Source organism: Ambystoma mexicanum, chromosome 2p, assembly GCF_040938575.1.
Source record: "Ambystoma mexicanum isolate Mex_15411 chromosome 2p, UKY_AmexF1_1, whole genome shotgun sequence".
NCBI lineage: Eukaryota > Metazoa > Chordata > Amphibia > Caudata > Ambystomatidae > Ambystoma > Ambystoma mexicanum.
Window position 1 is genome coordinate 1,285,856,641 of NC_090923.1, and position 18,304 is coordinate 1,285,874,944.

The following is an 18,304-nucleotide window of genomic DNA, read 5'->3' on the forward strand; positions in this document are numbered from 1 at the left end:
TAGCATGCATACTTGGCGATCCCACCAGGACTCTGCCAACACTTAAATACCTACTCTGCATCCTCCCTAATTTACTGGTACAAATCAGCACAGTAGTCTTCTTTGATTATCTGGTTGTCTGAAGGTTTGGGAGTGGTATCTAGTCTTCCTCATTGGACAGACCCTCTAAACCACTGCCCAGTAACCCAAACGCTGTACAGTGGGGGATTAAGGACTGACATGGAAGATTAGACTCGTGAGTCGTGAAGATTCCTTGTAAGTAATTGGGACATTAATATGTACAGGAAAAGGTGTAGCGAAAAATATCGGAAGATGGGAGTGGGAATACATATGCATACCTAGGATACTACTTTTTAAAGGGATTTAATGTGGGGCAATGGGAACCAGACTGCTTTAGTTATTTGTAACAGACTATGATGGTTAAGCTTGTCTGTCCTTCAGCAGCACAGACTACAATGCTGACACAAGCTGGCTGCCAAGGGTGAAAATATGTATGTCGGACTCGAACAGCAGTTCGAATCTGGTAGGAAAGTCTAATACATCTTTTGCACTAGAAAAGCTTGTTAATCACCGAGGAAGGAGATTTCATTTAGTCCTGGTCAAGATTCGTGGACCTAGACTACAACTCCCAGAATGTTTATCTGGCTCTCCTATGCAGGAACACAAAGCATTACATCTGCAATTTCTTAGTGACCCAAACCACTCTTCTTTCACCCACCTACTTAACCTGGGGAAGATGACTTTAGTGCATGAAGGTGAGTGCTAGGTGATTAGGAACACTGCTGCAAGAACCATGGGATGTTCATATGTGGTATTAGATGTGACAAGGATCCCCAATGTCGGGGCTCAGTTATCCACTTATGTCCAGCTCGGTGGCGGGAGATGTTAGAAGGGTAACCAGCTTGTCTTCCCTATGGGGAAGATGAGCTCTTCCACAGGTTCTGGCCCGGTACTGTTTTATGGACTGGGGACTAGTGAAAAAAATTCCTTTGGCATGCTGGAGCGGTGATACCAAAATGGTCCACGCTCACGAGGCCATATAATCAAGGTGGCCTGGTGGTGGCCCAGGCTCAATACGCAGCATACTGGTTCAACAATGGTATTCTTTGCCATCACATTAAAATCGTATGGTATTCTACTGGCACCCAGGATCTTTGTTCTCTGGTGCTTCCCCTCCCCCCCCCCCCCCCCCCCCCCCTTTGGAGGGACCCAGCTGTGCCTAGCCCTACTGCTGTTGTCACAGCACTGTCATGGGATAAAATTAGGAAACTCATTGGTAACCGTCACGCATTTCACAGGGACCTCAGCCCAGGAGATAAGTGGCTGCCGCATGGGAGACTTGACAGCGTCTCCATTATAGCCCATATTGGCTCTTTTGTGGCATGGGCGGACTTGCCTACACCTTCCATTAGTCATCCCGGTGGCTACATTATGCAGGGCTTTGCTGCAGTCAGGAGGTCATGGGGGAGTTCCCTCGTGCTCCCCGGTCGGGTCTATCTTGGCAGTGGTAATGGGCAGTGCCGTTCCTTCCGGTATAGTGTCTAAGCTGTTCAAGCTACTCCATGACAAAACTGATAAACGGCTCACCAAACTGCGTGAGACATGGGGCAGGGAACTGGGTACTAATATCACTGACGAAGACTGGAAAATGTGCATGCGTTCTCTGGAGGTTTCCCTCGACTCCACTTTTCGTCTAATACAACATAAGGTGCTGCATAGATTTCACTACTCTGACTAGGCTCCATGACCACTCGCCCTGAGATGTCGCATGCATGGTGAAGGCTACTTAAAACATTGGGTTATCATAATTTCAGAGTACTGGTTCGGGGTTTGCTATGCTGTATCGGCAATGTTGACTGTATAATTGCTGCAGACGCAATACATTGCCTGTTCCGCATGTTTCCCACTCAAGGGTACCAGCCATAAATTTGCCAGCCTCTGCATGATCCTAGCTGTGTTGTATACTGTTGTAGCTTAGACCTACTTGTCTGGCCTTTGAACACTACTTCAGAATGTCAGTTGGGCATCTGAAGTGAGTGCGGGATCTCTTAACAACCAACCAGTTGTAAGCCTCCTAATATTTGGCCCCTTCCAGTCTTAGCTGCGAACACTCACCGCAGATGTACTCAGATGCAGTGTCACCAGTCGTACTCGGCCCCCCAGACACCCTTCGAATCAAGTATGCTCCATGTACTAGTCACGGTATTGCATTCGCTGCTTTAATCAGTGACGCTGTTCTGTAATGCAATCCCATTATATTGTAGTTCTATTCATGGTGCCTTGTATAATGTTGCTATAAATTCCTTGTCATGCACTTTTTAAATACAATTTAAAAACTAGCACAACCTGCAAATCCCCAATCCTTCACCTAACGGCAAACCCCAAATAACAGTTTTTTGATATACAGACCACCAACGTAAAATGCCTTTCATTGAGGCCATCGCCAACCTAGCCATGGAGCAGGAACACCGATAATCCTGGGAGACTTTACATTTGGTTTGATGAACTAGTAACTCGCAATCACTAGCCAAACTGAAGACAATGAAACGAGAGGCTAGTAAAAGGAGCAACCCACACAGTGGGACATAAGCTAGACCTGTTTGTTGCCAACAAAACCTCACCACAGTTCCAATACTACAGATCCTCTGGAGTGACAACCTCATAATTGTGATTACGCTGCCCACGATGACAGACCAACAACCTGACAAACTACCGACTACCATGAAAATAAACTGGAGGGCTATTGAAGCCAGAATCTTGGCAGAACTAGAAATCAACAGACCACTAATAATGACCCTGGACGAAGCTGACACTGAAACAAAACTAATTCCTAAATGTATCGCCTGAACAATCAATTGCCAAGGAAAAATCTTTCACCCTATTGTGCAAAAGAGCAACAGCAAAATGGCTTACCCTGCTACTTGGCACCATGAAATGAGAAAACCGGAAGCTTGAAATATAATTTGGGGGTGGGGGGGCGGAAGGGATGATCAGGCGAAGAAATTCCAACTCAATCGATGCATCTGTTCATACAAAAGAAATCCATAAGTCCAAAAAGAAATATAACATCACCAAAGCTGCCAACACACAAATATAACTTTAAAATCATAAACTAAATGTGAAGCACCCCTGGCTGCAAACACACGATACCCTAACTGAAACTATGCAGTGACCTTGCAGACCACTTCACAAACAATCTGCATCATCCAACAGATCATACAAAATAGACTAACTATAACATGTAACCCACCCAGCCACCTGAGAATCGCCAGAACAAACGCTGAAGCTTCCCCAAGCATCAGCAAGAGGCATTCTTAAGCTGGTAAGCAATAGAAACCAAGCAGGCTCCCCATGGATCTGTGCCCCAGGCATACAAGTCAATCCTCGCATAAGGAACACCCTTGGAATACTACAGAAATCTTTTCAAGCAATCTTTCAACCGGGGCAAAGTACTGTGATCATTTAAACCGCTTCTCAAGGACATTTTTGCTTTGCACCCAGGTAGGAGCCCCCCCCATGTGAGGTGTTTTCGTTGGGACACCTGTGGGAACGTGTGAAGGTACGACTGTTGTGTTTGTGTGGTTTCCATAATGTTTCGACCCATTTGCTGCTGCCCTTTGTTACACCCTTTCATTTCCCAAATGTGACCTACATTTAGTCACTGCTTTACGCACTGTACACTTTTGTAACCTGCACAAGTCACCTACCCTTCAAAAGGTCTGCCTGTGCTCTTTAAAAAAAATATGCTTGCCCTTCCTCACCACATTTGTTTTCCTGATTTACACATTCCAAGTACATCTGTTTAGGCTGTAAGCATAAAACCTGTGTACCATGGCTCAGTTTTTGGCTTATGGTATTGGTTGTTTTGTGAAACATTACAAAAAATGTGATTTCCCAATTGGAAGATTTGGGGGGGGGGGGGGAGAGAATGTAGCAGAGCATTGTTTTTCTCAAAATTCACAGAAGCCATTGCTTTACTCGGCCAACCATGTCCACCACAAACTGGAATTTTTCCCTACATAATTGTTGCCTGACCTGCGCAAATCACCCCTTCCTAAACTTCGAATATTGTCTATCTTTTCAGAAATGTATGCCTTTCTGTCCTCCCATTCAGCTTTCCTACCCTTTTCTTCGATTATGTCCCCGCATGTCCTATTGGGGGAAAAAAAGGCCAAAATCGCTTACCTCTCTCATGGTTGATAACCATATCAAGTTATTTAGTTTCCACTCAACCTGTTCTTGAAAGCTAGGAAAATGGGGAATTCAGCACAGCAAATCATTTGCTCCTAGCTCTTACAAGGAAGGTCGAGAGGAGGGAGGAGATGCTACTCAAAATGGACGACCTGGAAAACTGACGAACAACCGCTGCATTTTTTGGGATTCCTGAGTGAGGGGAGGGGGGTGTCTGATGCAGCTCTGCAGAGGACCCAAAGCTCATCTCTGATAATGACTCGGTGGTTGGTGGATGAAGCCAAAATAGAAAGAATCCATAGAGCAGGTTGAACGGAACGGTTGGGGGAATAGGGTCCAAGATCGGTCCTCGTCCGCCTACATAATTAGTGACGGGCTCAAGATCCTTTTGAAAGAGCCCGAAGGGTGTGGTGACTTATGGCACAGCACAGGTCTGTTTTCCAGGATCTCTCGGCACTCACCCTTTCAAAGAGGTGCCTTTGCTCCCACCTCACCAAGTGGCTTAATGAGAAGGGTGAGGTACAGGTGGGGGGGTTTCCATTTGCCCTTATCTTTGAGATAGAGGGACGCAAATATCTGCAGAAGAGATATGCAGGATCACCAGGGAGCTTATGGGTACAGAGGAGCTGCATACCTTGAGGGAAAATGAGGAAGATCGCTGGGAGGGTCAATGGAGGCGTTGTATCCCAGGCTCCTGGAAATACAGAAAGCTTGGCACCCCATCTGAGAGATTCGTAATCGTTCTGATGCTTACGGAGGGGTTGGCTGGGGGAGTAGTTGCCTGTACTTGAATCGGTCCCGACCAGGGACTGGGACTCATCCGAGGACAAACGTTACTGAAGTTCGAGCTTTTGAGATCAAGTTGAGGGGGACATCACGGTGTAATTGTTTTGAGGTTGCTTTGGTCGGGGCTTTAACAGAGGAGAGGAAGTGGGGGTAGTTGTATGGGTGGATAGGACCTGGGACACTGGGGGTCCTGGTGGTTCGTTCTGCCCAGGTGTTCTTTGGGAGGGATCAGACGCCGGAGGGGGGAGGGAGGGAGGGTTAGGAGGGGTAATCGCTGGTACAGGCCAAATACAATATCCTGGCACTTAATGGAACGGCTTACCTTGTGGCCCGCATCCCTCGCTCGAGTCAAGGAGTGAGACCCCCGAGGGATAACGTGATGGCTCCAACCCAAGGGGCCTCTAGGGGCAACATGTTGAAAGTGGGTACCATCAACATCTGGCTTAACTCTCCCACAAAGAGGTTGCTGGTTGCAAGGGAGTTCCAAAGATCGGGGATGGACCTATTGTTCCTCCAGGAGACTAGGCTTGCCAAGGGGGAGGAGAGGAGGATTCTCAGTGCGCAGATAGCCCCAATACTGGGGCACGGGCCCACTGAGGAAGGCGGGGGTGGGGATCCTGGTGAACAAATCGTTAAGGATGGAAATCATAGACCTGGTCCGGTGTGGAGGGATGGACCTTGGTGGTCACAGGTACCATGAGGGGGTCGGTTCTCACTGGCAACGGTCTATGCCCCGAATCGGGGCCTGCTGAGGTTTTTGGGGAACACAATGTCAAATTCTGGTTGAGAGCATGGGTCATCTCACTGGGAGGGACTAGCAGAGACTACAGGACAGTCCCAGAAGCGCTGGGGCAGGGGTGCTGAATTCCAGGAAGCGCTGGTGGGGTATGGGCTCATGTATGGAGACACTAACACCCCTAGGAGAGGGGATGCACTTTTTCTCCTCCCTACACAGCACGTACACCAGGATAGGCTATTTGTACATATCAAGGGAACTGTGGCAAGAGGCGATAAATTCAGAAATGATCCAAATATCTTGGTCGGACCATGACATGGTCACGGACGAGCTCTTATGGGAGGGATTGACACCCAAAGTGACGAAGTGGAGGTGAAATATATCACACTGGAAAGGACCCTGTGTTTTTTTATGAGATGAGTGATGCAATCGGGGTATACTTTACGCTAAATGATACAGGGGAAGTTGCAAGGGATACAGTGTGGGTGGCTGGGAAGGCCACGTGGAGAGGGATTCTAATCAAAGAAGGGGCGAGGAAAAAACTGGAACGGGCGCTTTTTGATGGGAGGCTGCGTGAGGAAATGGGTAGGAGAGGATAGTTTATGAACAATCCGATAGGTGGGAACATATTGCGGCAGCCAGGGCTAGGAGGGAGGATCTGTGCCTATTGGAACCTCCAGTTCCTTAAGCAGAAGTTCTATGAGATGGGGGACAAAGTGGATGCATTGTTGGCAGCCAGGCTGAGGTGCAGAACGCTGAGAGATGGGTGAACAGGGTGTAGAGGGGGGCGGCCACCTACCAGACCAGGGGGTTGCACAAACCTTTGCTACCTTTTTTGAATTGCTATATACTTCGGAGGTGGGTCAGAAAGTAGAGGACCTGCGCCAGTACTTAGGTGGGGACCACCTACCGACACTTTTCCAAGCAGATTCCGAGATATTGAACGGCCCTATAACTGAGGATGAGGTCAGGAGGGCGGTGGGAAGACTGCCAATGGGTAAGGCCCCGGGAGAGGATGGATACAGTGGGATTTTATAAAAGCTTTCTCCCCGGCCTATCATCCTTCATGACAGAACTGTTTAATGGCATACTAGGCACAGGGAAGGGGCTGGCCTTGTTTGGAAGGGTGCTCATCAGGGTAATACACAAGGAGGGGAAGGATTCCTGGGAATGCGCTTCATACCGTCCAATCTCCCTATTGATTATAGATGTGAAAATATATATGCAGATCCTTGCTGCTAGACTGGAGGGGCTTATGCCCGCACTGGTCCACCCAGACCAGGTGGGATTTATCAAGGGAAGACAGGGGGGGGGACTTGATACGAAAGTCACTGAATATGATCCATGCCTCCAGAGAAATGGAGGGGGACACAATCCTTTTATCACTCGATGCTGAGAAGGCGTTTGACTGGCTGGAGTGGAGTTTCCTCAGGGCCGTCCTCATCGGGTTTGGTGTGGGGGGAAAACTTCCTGTGGGGACTATTGGCTCTTTACTCTGCCCACAGTGTGTGTAGCGGTGAATGGAGGGTACTCCCGATTGGTTTTCACTGAGGAGAGAAACGAGACAGGGCTGCCCTTTGTCGCCAATCCTGTTTGCGGTTTGTCTGGACCCCCTGGCCCAGCGGATTGGGGCCGACCCAGTGGTGGCTGGATTCCAAGTCGGTGGGGATGGAATACAAAATTGCTCTATATGCTGACTACATGCTCTTGTATGTCACAGATCCATTACATTCTATACCTACGGTGCTCTTTGATCGAGCAGTACGGTCCGAGGGCAGGAGTGAAAATGATTTGGCCTAAATCAGTGCTCTTCCCCTTGGACATCAGGAGGGACTGGGAAATAGATAGGTTTTAAACCGCTGGGGATGCAGGTCTGTCGGCGCCCAGAGGAAGTACCTGGGTATAAATGTGACAAGAACCTGTGAGGAGTTATTCGAAGGGAATTCCCCCTCCCACCCCCCCGCACCTGATGCGGAAAATAGATGAGGATCTTACGAAGTGTGGTAAGCTAACGATTTTGTGGCTGGGTCGGCTTTGTGCACTAAAAATGGTGGTCCTTCCCAGAGTTCTTTATCGGTTTCAGATGCTGCCCATTCGCATCCCAGAGGGGTTCTTTAGGGAGATTACCTTGAGGTTCCTCTGGCAGGGGAAAAAGGCTTGGATTCCCAGGGAGACGCTAGTCTTACACAAAAAGAAAGGGGGGCTGGCCTTCCAGATATGAAGCTATATTAGGTGGCCCAAATTTGAGTCCTTGTACCCCATCTTCGATGGCAGTGGGCTCTTCAGTAGATTGCCTTGGACAATTTGCTGCTGCATCCAGTGAATGTGGGAGAATGGGTTTGGGTCCTCAAAAGTAGAATTCCACTGAGGATTTGTGACCATCCAATTGTAGGCACACTGTGGGATATCTGGAAACGGGGGGAGATATGGAGGGGGTCACCACATGGCCCTCTCCACTGGGACACCTTTGCCTTGGGGTGCAGGTTTATTGGGGATGAAGTGCTGGGGTGGATAAGGGATGTGGACGGAATGGCCTGGATGAAATAGTGTCTTTTGGTTCTCTTTGGGATGGAGGAGGGGGAATATGTGAGGCTCCCCAAAGTGCCGGCCTTATTGTTGGCAGCGAGGCGTGCATATCGATCAAATGGAAGTCCGACTTCCTCCCATCCAAGAGTGAGTGGATTAATGTAGACAGAAACCTTTGTTATGGAAAGGATAACAGCAGGGTTCCATGACCTGGCGGGCTCCTTCGAGATGGAATGGGCTGACTTCATTGAGAAATGCATCACTAGCTCTCAGTGTCTGGGTGAGTGGAGGGGTCCAGGAACGGGAGATGGAAATGATACAATTAATTGTCCGGCTGAGCAGTAAACATACCGAATGGCTCTTGAAGGTGACAAATGAGTACTGGGTAGGGGATTTGGAAGAGTTGCCTTGGAGTGGAGAGTGCCGTCTAAATGTGTTTAAGTAGAAATTGTGCAGTGTGCCTAAAGGTACAAAGAGTGATTTGTACAGGCCTAACCGTACCAGGGAAGGGGCGAGTTCTTTAAGGGTGGGCAATGGTGATGTTATAGTAGTGAACTCCAACATTTCTGGAGATGTGTATTAAAAATTGGAAAGTGGCTGAAAAACTTTAATAACATACAAATTTGAGAAAAAAAAGCAATGCAGGGTCTTGCTAAACAGTTGTAGGCTGACTGAGCAAGTGTGCTACCTTACTTCGAGGTGCGAGTGGCCCTCCATATCTCTGGTCAATTCTGCTTTCATGGCTGTGGAGCATAAATCGTTGTCCAGGGCAAGCAAACAAATCCTGACTGGGCTGACTTCAGTGCAGCTCAACAGAATGCTAATTGCGCCCCCCCCACCTGTTTTTACCTCCCTAGTTCCCTAATTTTCTCCCTTACCGCCTAGGTCCCAGTGGTGGTTAACTTTTATTTTTTTAGTTGCGTATAGTTCAACCTTTTGAGAAAAAAGGGAAGGAAAACCCAGCACTAATGAGACCGCCTTTTTAGGGAGCCAGGGGTTGGTCTTGTCTGGTATAGGGGGGGCTGCCCCGCCCCCTGCTGGACCTGGGTGGGCTTAGACAGTTCTTCACCATGAAAGGCAAGGCTCTTGGAACTAAACCTCAGTCGACGACTGGACTGAAGATCTGAAGCAGTAGGAAGCCTGCAGCCACTTCCAGTGACTGCCAGTGCCAGCTGAGTAATGGCTGTATCCCAACATCAACTTCTAGATGACAGTGAAGACCCCAAAATGACGACTTCCCCTCCTGGGCTGGTGGGATCATCCAGTCCCAAGACAACCTTCAATTTGAGCCATCTGCGACCTCCATGGCCTACAATTCACAAATACCCGGGGACATGTGCCATTTTGTGTTGCAATGTCTGCCAAAGGTCGGTTTGGTCTGTAACTTGGTAGGCATCCTTCTGGACGTCGAGTGACTGGATCCTGCTCCTGAAAAGCCCCTTGACTGAACCGAAGAGGACTGGGAAACGGCGTGAACTCCACTGCACGATAACCGATATGCATACAGAACCAGTGCAAGGCTCCAACACCTGTGCTGCAGAAATCTACTGCTGGGTGTACCACTGCTTGAGTGCCTCTGCAGACTCTCTCCAAAGGACCTTCTTCGGCCTTCCAGGTCAAGAAACCCAAACTGGGGATATCTGTCGCCTCACCTGGTGGCCCGAACTGCTGCATCGAATTCTCCACTGAAAAGGTACTGTCTCAAGCCTTGGTGCTTAACACGGTTTTGCTGTATGATTTAGTGCACCAGGAGGGCTGCAGTTAACTTGTACCCCTCAAGGGCACCGTGGGTCCCATTGTGAACAATCCATTGAGCCTAGATTTCTAAAACTATTGTGCTTCCCTGCAACCAAGAAGACTTCTTCATAGAACTACTCGCCTGATTCCTTCCTCCTCAACCTTGGTCACTGAACCACCAGTGCCCCCTTGACTCTGTATGTAGCGCCTAGTATTGGGTTGGACTTTTGAAGCCTGGTTAAGCTGGGGTTCATTTGTTAGCAGTGTGTTCTAAATGTTTGCTTACAAGAGTTTTAACATTGCTTTTATCCTACTTTGATTTAAAGTGTGCCTTTTGTTCTGTTTGGATTTAAATGACACAACCTTTTATTCTATTAGTTGGCTGTGATGTTACTGTGAACAGTACTTACTTTGCTTAACAGCCTTAACCTTAGTGTGTATACAATGAATGTTATTTTTATATAAACTACAAATGGAGAACTCACTATGCCAGCAGGTGCATGATCAAGCAGAACTCTTCACTTGAGTGGTTGTCCTGGAAGAGCAACTGGAACTGGTTCGGATGAAAAAGCAGGAAGATGTGGTGAACCGCTCGCAGAGGGATACTATAAGAGTGAGGGGAATACCACATCCGACAAAGGACCAGGTCTTGAAGGCGTTAGTTCAGAGGCTTTTTCGTGGCCTACTACAACTCTCAGATCAATCAGATCTGATCCTGGACAGGACACAGTTTACTTGGCAGTCCAGCAGAGAAGAAATGTATTGCCAGATGTCCTGACCAGCTTCCATTTCTTTCATCGGAAGAAGATAATTCCAAAAGCTAGAGTAAGGGTTCTATCAAATTCCATGATGCAGACATAAGCCAGTTTCAAGACCTATCCCTACTCAGCCAAGAGGCAAAAGCTAAACGCAGTAACCAGCTGGCTAAGGGATCACAAAGTGCGCTACAGATGGGGCTTCCCATATAAGCTCCTGTTTGAATACTAGCATCAACAATATGCCATTTCATCAGAAGAGGAGGCCGCCACATTACGTTAATGGGAGATCATTTGGCTGGACCCCCAGGGGAAGAACAGATGGACTTTGTTCCAGTGAGGGAGTTGGTCAGTGAGGAGTTGTCGCCATCTCCCCCCCCCCCCCCCCCCAAATCACCCAGGAAACCTAAGGGTAAACCTGCAGAGATGAGGGATCAGTTAAAGAGCTTGATGACGTATCCCAGAGCTAAACGCTGAGGAAACCCGAACCCAGTGCCAGTTGGGTTTCAGGACTCGTTCTCTGCTGTAGTTCAGTGTTTCTTAATTAGCTGTGCTACTTTATTCAGTCACCATTGATGCACTATGGTTCTTATATACGTGGAGGGCTTGTTAGAACGGTTAATCAAAACAAGGGATGTGATAGTCGCTTGGGAGGGCTTGCAGTGCTAATCCCTGGAGAGGCACCCTATATACGTGGGAGATGACGCTTGTGGATGGGGAATCCCCTGTTAATTCAAAAGTGTTCTTTGTATATAATTTGAAGCTGAAGATAAGGGGAAGGAGACAAGTTTATAGAACTGTTATGTTTACATTTCATTTAAGGTTCCACTTTGCACTATAACTGCGTGCCTTTTTTAAATTGAGGGGAAGCCGCGGTCGAAACATGGGGAGGGGCAGTTATGATCCCATGTCTGTTTGGGTATGGTGGCTCCTGACCTTGCTATCATTATCCAGAACCTAACTCACTGATCAAATGGAAATCTGTCATCCAAAGAGTATCATAATTTGGCAACTCAATAGTATGTATTCAGGAAACCCATTTGCTCAAAAAAAATGAAATGCGATTAATAAGACGCACCTCAACTATTTTGCAACCAGTGGCTCTAAAAGTAAGAGATTCACTTTGATCCAAAGAGGGGGCTTCCCTGCGGGTTATCAAAGTACTGAGGGATGCAGAAGGAAGGTATCCATTGATCAAGGCCAAGTTGAGAAACCAGAAGGTTACTTTGACCTCCACTTGCTCCCCAGGCAAAGGTCAGGGTGCCTTGCTCAAGGCCTTGACCTGGCTTTTTGCAGGGCTGGCAGAAGGGTAGATAATTGTTGGAAGGGAACTTCAACTGTGACGTAGAAGCCACAATGGATAAAACCCTACCCCCATCAAATCTGAATAGCTGAAACATACAAGCCATGATGAAATTCTTATGGGACTTTTCAATCATAGATACCTGCTGGTTCTTTCACCTGGGGGAGTGCGGTTATACATTCCTTTCAGCAGTTCCGCTAGGGATTCTCGACGCTAGACATGCTGTTGGTGTCCAATACTCTGATCCTGAATGTGACCGCGATGGAGATCCTCTTGAGAGTCCTCTCAGATCATGTTCCGTTGCGCTAGACATGGGGATCCCTATAGCGGTCAACAGGAGGCTCTGGCATCTGAACGACTTCTTTTTATGAAATATCGCTATAAAAACTCATATAATTTAACCCCTAAACAACTACTTTGCAGAAAACGACACTGGAGGCCTAGACTTGCACACAGTATGGGCGGCGGGTAAAGCTGTAGTAAGAGGGGCTGATCTGGTTCTTCCCATAGCTGATCGGTCGTGACAAACAGGCTTTATCATAGATAGTGGAGCACATGATGATATCAGGAGTGTAAATGATGTAATAGTCCTAGGCTCAGAACACTTTGATACTCCTGAGATGTGCATAAGGCGTTTGATAGTGTAAGCTGCAAGCACCTTGAAGCTCTACTTAAAACATTCGGTTTTGGCCTCAATTTTTTTAAAATGTATCATGGCCAACTTAAAAATGTTCCAAACACAAATAAGAGTTAATGGCCAATGGATATTCCTAATTTCTCTCGAGTGGCACTAGACGGGGCTGCCCTTTGTCATCCCCGATTGTTGCCCTAGCAATGGATCCATTGGCTGAGCACATCCACTTAAACACTACAATTCAAGTGGTCATACATAACAATTTCCCCCCCACAAAATTGCATTATACGGTGATATATTTTGCTTTGTCCGAGATCCTTGCATCCCTACCAGAACTGATCACTACTCTGAAAAACCTTGGTGACATTTGAGGCTTTTGCATAAACAATGATTCATCTATAGGTCTCAACATTTTGGAGTCCCCAACATCCTCAGAGTTCTTAAACATAGATTCCTGTTTAAATTGTCTGAGAAGTAGATTACATATCTGGGAATAAAGATCACCCCATCATATGAAACCTTAGCGAGGGCAAACGTCCCTGAGCTATGGAGGGAAGCCAAGGAACAACTAGCAATGAGGACATTTCTTGATCAGGCTGTGTCCAAGCAGTGAATATGACTCTTCTGAGACTATCGTGTGTTCCAGGCTCTCCTAATCCAAATCACAGAGAAAGACTTGGCTGTGCTATAGAAGCTGATCAGCATATTTATATGGGCGCACAAACCTCCAAGAGTCCCCCGAAAGGTCCAAACTAGGTTAAAGGGTTTTGGGGATTTGGTACTATGTCGATTCAAAGTTATTTTCTAGCTGTCCAAATAGCCCTGATGCTGGACTGGCCAATAGCAATGAGGGACCCGAAATGGAGGGATATTGAATCTGCACATCTGGAGATACCACTCAATCTTCTCCCTTTCCTCACCAAGGGAGCCAGACAAACCGTTTGAAGGGGTGGATGGCGCTTTGCCACGATTAGATGTACCGTAAAACACTGGGACAGACAGGCCACCTATTGCTATTCAATGCCGGTCTAGGTTCCCTCTCACCTGTGTCTCAAAATCCGGAGTTTGCACCTGGACAGGATAAAAGGGCATTCAGGAACTGAGGGAGGCGGAGGAAGGGGGTGAGGGGAGTAGGGCCCCGTAACACTTGGGAAAGTATATAAAAACGGGTCTCCCTGAATGAATGTAAGCAAAAAGGTTCTCTACCGGAGGCTGAGCGCTTCCGATACACACACTATGCACTGTATCACCAATAGAGTAGTGAAAAGTGCTGGCACCAGAAGACCCACAGGCACCTCCCAATAAACCAAGGTATGGGTGTATAACACATATCCAGATATGTTTTGGAGGAACTAGAAGTGGGAGAGAAATTGCCCTATATGGTTAAATGGGAACAGGAATTGGGATTGGATATACCGTGGGAATCATTGCAGCATATCTGGGCGAGAGCTCACAAAAGTTCTGAGTGCACGTTAATTAAAGAGGGGGCCCTTAAACTATGCTTCTGATGGTATATGTGGCTGACCCCCCCCCCCCCCCACCCCAAGAGATTGCATATTATTTACCCGAATTCCTCAGATTGCTGCTGGCACATTATTTGTGGTCGAAGGGCGGTTGGGGGGGGAGACATGGTGTGGCTGCCCTACAATAAAAATAGAAGACATTGCAGGCTGCAAATGCCCAATGGTGCTGGTGATGGGTGATGCAACCGAAGACAACTCCTAATCCATGTCTGGCCCGAGGGCTGATTTAATTCCCATGTTAATGGCAGCCAGAATATCTCGGGCTTGTTTTTGGAAAGCTCAGAAGGGCCCCATAATTGCATAAGGGTGAATCAAAGTGTGGGAAATCTGAGCCATGCAAACAACCTCTGCGCTATTGTCCAGCTCGATACCCAAATACTCCTGCACATGGGCACCCTTCCTTGAATACGTATGAGACGGGGAATACAGAATTTGACCCTGGAGTCATTTTATATAAGAGGGTTGTGCCGGGAGTTGCAAAGAATGGAGAGAACAACTGAGAATCCATATTAACCTTCTAGTGGTCGGCTCTTGTGGCTGGTTCTTCTATGTCTGGGTTCAGCAGGCTCACATTTTCTTTGTTTTGTTTTTTCTCTCGTTCTCTAAACCGCATTCTAATCCTGCCATAGGAGATGTAATTGTTTTGAATGCAGTTGGGGAGTTAGGGGGTCTAAAAACAGAACTTCACATGTTACCTGCAATCTGAGATTGTTCCTGCTGTTTGTACTGTAGGGTTCCCAAATAAAATAAAGCTTGAAAAAAAAAAAAAAGAAATCGATTGTTACTAATTGGAATTCTCATTGACCCAGTAAAATCTGCATTTTTTTTCAAATTTAGATCGGAGGGACCTACAATTTGGGGCGAGTAAAAAAGAAAGGAGATTAATGGAAAGCAGCATTTATAGTAAATACAGACATTTAGCAAATCATGCAATGTCGTTCAGGCTTTGTAATGCCACAGCTATGTTTTAACACCTTATGACATAATCTGATGTTTTGGACGCTTTTATTATTGTTTCATCTGTTCACTAAATTAGAGAATTGTGATTTTTAACCTACTTTGGTTAACTTTCTGGGATTTCACATATCTACAGAAGGAACCAGCAGAAATGTAGGGAAAGCAAATACAGTACTTGAATGGCCTACATTCAAAACAGTGAAAGAAATACAGACGTTTTGGGGATTTACTAACTTTTTAAGAGGTTCCCTTAGAAATTCTTCTGAAAGTGTGAGACCCATCTGTGCTCTTACCAAAAAGCTATAAAGGTTGGTTGGATACAGCAACAAAAAGAGGCATTTGCTTTTCTCAAGAGCGCTTTGAGATCAGCACCCACACTTTGACATTCAGATCTGAGTTTACCATTTATAGTACAAACTGATGCCCCTGCACTGGCCATTGGAGCAATTGTCTCTCAGAGATCTGATCTCAAACAAGTTACCCTGTAGCTTTTTTTCAAAGAGTTTATCTGCTACAGAAACCCATTATACTATGTGTGGCAGGGAATTACTTATGATCAAGGAAGTACTTGCACAATGGAGATACTACTTGGAATGCACAAGCATGCCTGTAATGGTATGAACCGATTGCAAGAATTTAGAATTTTTGTGCACCCTGAAACGTGCCAACCATCTCCATGCTTGATTTTCTTTCTTTGTACAATGGACGTGGATATATCTGCGTATGTTCATGCACATATTGCTAAGTTATCCTAAGAATTCCCATCAGCCTTATTGCACCCGTTACTGAAAGCTCAGAAGCCATGGGCTCACAACACTGCTCTCACCCCCCCCCCCACCCTCCCCACCCCAACTAGGGAAGTAATCCACCCCTGGTTGGGTACTCTGTTGCAGTCGGCTATCCCAGTTGGACAGTTCATCAGCATTGCTATGTTTGGGACCTTGCCTAGGCTCGATAGTGAAGTCCGAGGCCTGCAGACTTATGCATCACCTGAGCTACTGTGGATTATCTCCCTTCATATCCATCAACCACTTCAAAGGCTTAGGAAGAGCACAAACCATGAAGTGAGTCCCATAGGGGTAAGACCTCAGCCGCATAAGGTACCAGACAATGGAAAAATATTTCTTCTCCATCTTGGGCCATCTACGTTCTCCACTCCTAAACTACACTCCTAAATTGGTATCTGTTATGACATATAGATTGTTCCACACCTTTGTGATCAAGCTGTTATAGGTCCTGAAACACACTCTTCTGAGATAGTCCAAGTTTTTTTCAAATGGGGTCAGATTCTGCCATATCACCCAGATATGTTATGCAGAGATCCACTCTCCCATTCAGAACAGAGTTGAATCTCCTTTAACAGCTGTTAGTTGCAGCCACCAATTCAGAAGCCAGTACCCGGGTGTAAAGTTCTGAAACGGTCGAAACTACTGTCCTCACCTTAGCACAAACGGACAGGGATATGTTGCCATACCCTGCAGAAAGATCATAACTGCTACTGCACTGGACACAACATAGCTGCTCCATGAATTTGTTATACACTGATGGGTGTGGTGGGGGGGTGGTGCCTCTGTCCTGTGGACAGCATCCAGAGCTCTAGTGTCCATACAGAATCCCCAACTGGATGTACCTGCCTGTTGTTCCAAATCCTCAGAACTGTACACATGCCAGCTAGCGGGCTCAAACTCCCCTTGGACCAACACTGTGTTGATTTCACACAGTGTTAGAACGAATTTGCTGCTTGTCAACACCAATTGTCTGTAGGCCCACCAATTCCTAAAGTCCAATCTGGCTCACACCAGTCTGTTATACTTGGAGTCAGTGAGAACAAGGGAGGAAATTGCCTCAGCAAAATGTACACCTCATCTTGCTGTTGTGTGGTCAGTTGAGGAGACACTAGGTCACCCACAGTGGCGCCATTAGTAGGGATGTTCTAGCACAGGTTAGGGAGAGTGTGAGTTAAGGGGAGTGAAGGCATGCCATGGTGCTGCAGGAGCATGGAGGCTCCATTTGTGGGCTGCAAGGACCAGGATACTACATTTTCCATTAACATCATGGGTTTTGGTGCACTCATGTGCCCACGGGACTTACTATAAAGCTCCTCCCCAGCCTGTGGTGCTTGTTGGTGATTATGGCGTCTGCAGGCACGGGCATGAAGGAGAGGTGGGGAACAACTCAGAGAAGGTTGGAGGCTGGTGTCGCAGTGCAGTATGAGTGACAGGAAGAGGAGGCACCAGCAAATTTTCTTTCCAGTGTGAGAATCGAACGACGCTCAGACTGTGGACCCATCCCGCTTCACGGCATGTTCTACAGTACCTGGTGAGGAGCCAGTTGCCCCTCCCCCAGGCCTCAGTTAAGTGCTCCCTAGTTGTGTTACTTTCATCTGGTGAATGAGGGGAGTTGGAGTGGTGGGGGCATACAGCGCTTCTCATAAGGAACGTTTCTCCTGGCATATGAAACGTTCCTACCACTAACCAATAAAAGGCATATTAACGCTCTTGGTGGAGTGTGCTAGAGGACATTTTTTGTGTCGGGCAAAACAGTCCGGCTAGAGGCCGAATTATCAGAGGGGTATTGAACACTGGAGTAAGTTCCCTGGCTAACACAATTACCCTGTCATGTGTTCATGTGTTCTGCAAGCACCCACATGCTAAAAGGTTATGCTCATGTGTCTTGTACCTGTGTTCATGTTATTATTGTCCAGGTGTTGCTGGGTGCTATGTGCTTTTGTTAGTTTCTTAGCCACTATGCTACAATTTACTGAATGATTGCTTTCCCATGAGAGCATAGTCCTAACCAAGGAGTGTGCTCAATTCAGGAGGAGAGTGTGTATGAGTTAGGAGGTCAAGAAAGCAGGAGGCTACTAGTTCTCTAATAATAAATGTTGTATGTGCCTTTCCTTACTGCCCACTACCCATCCATTTATGCAAGACCCTCACCCTCAATTTGGTTACCCTAACAGCCCCTTCCCTACTTCTCCCTAACCCTCTCACCCGCCCTCCCCCCTCCCATTGGCTGCCTCGAGGTAACCTGTTAATTAGAATCAGGAACCCGTGCCAACCAAGGTGGGAGGTGTCAACTACATTTGGCTTCCGTGGTCAGTAAGGAGTTGTGAGATACTCCAGGGGTGTGACAGAGACACAAATTCCTCTGGCT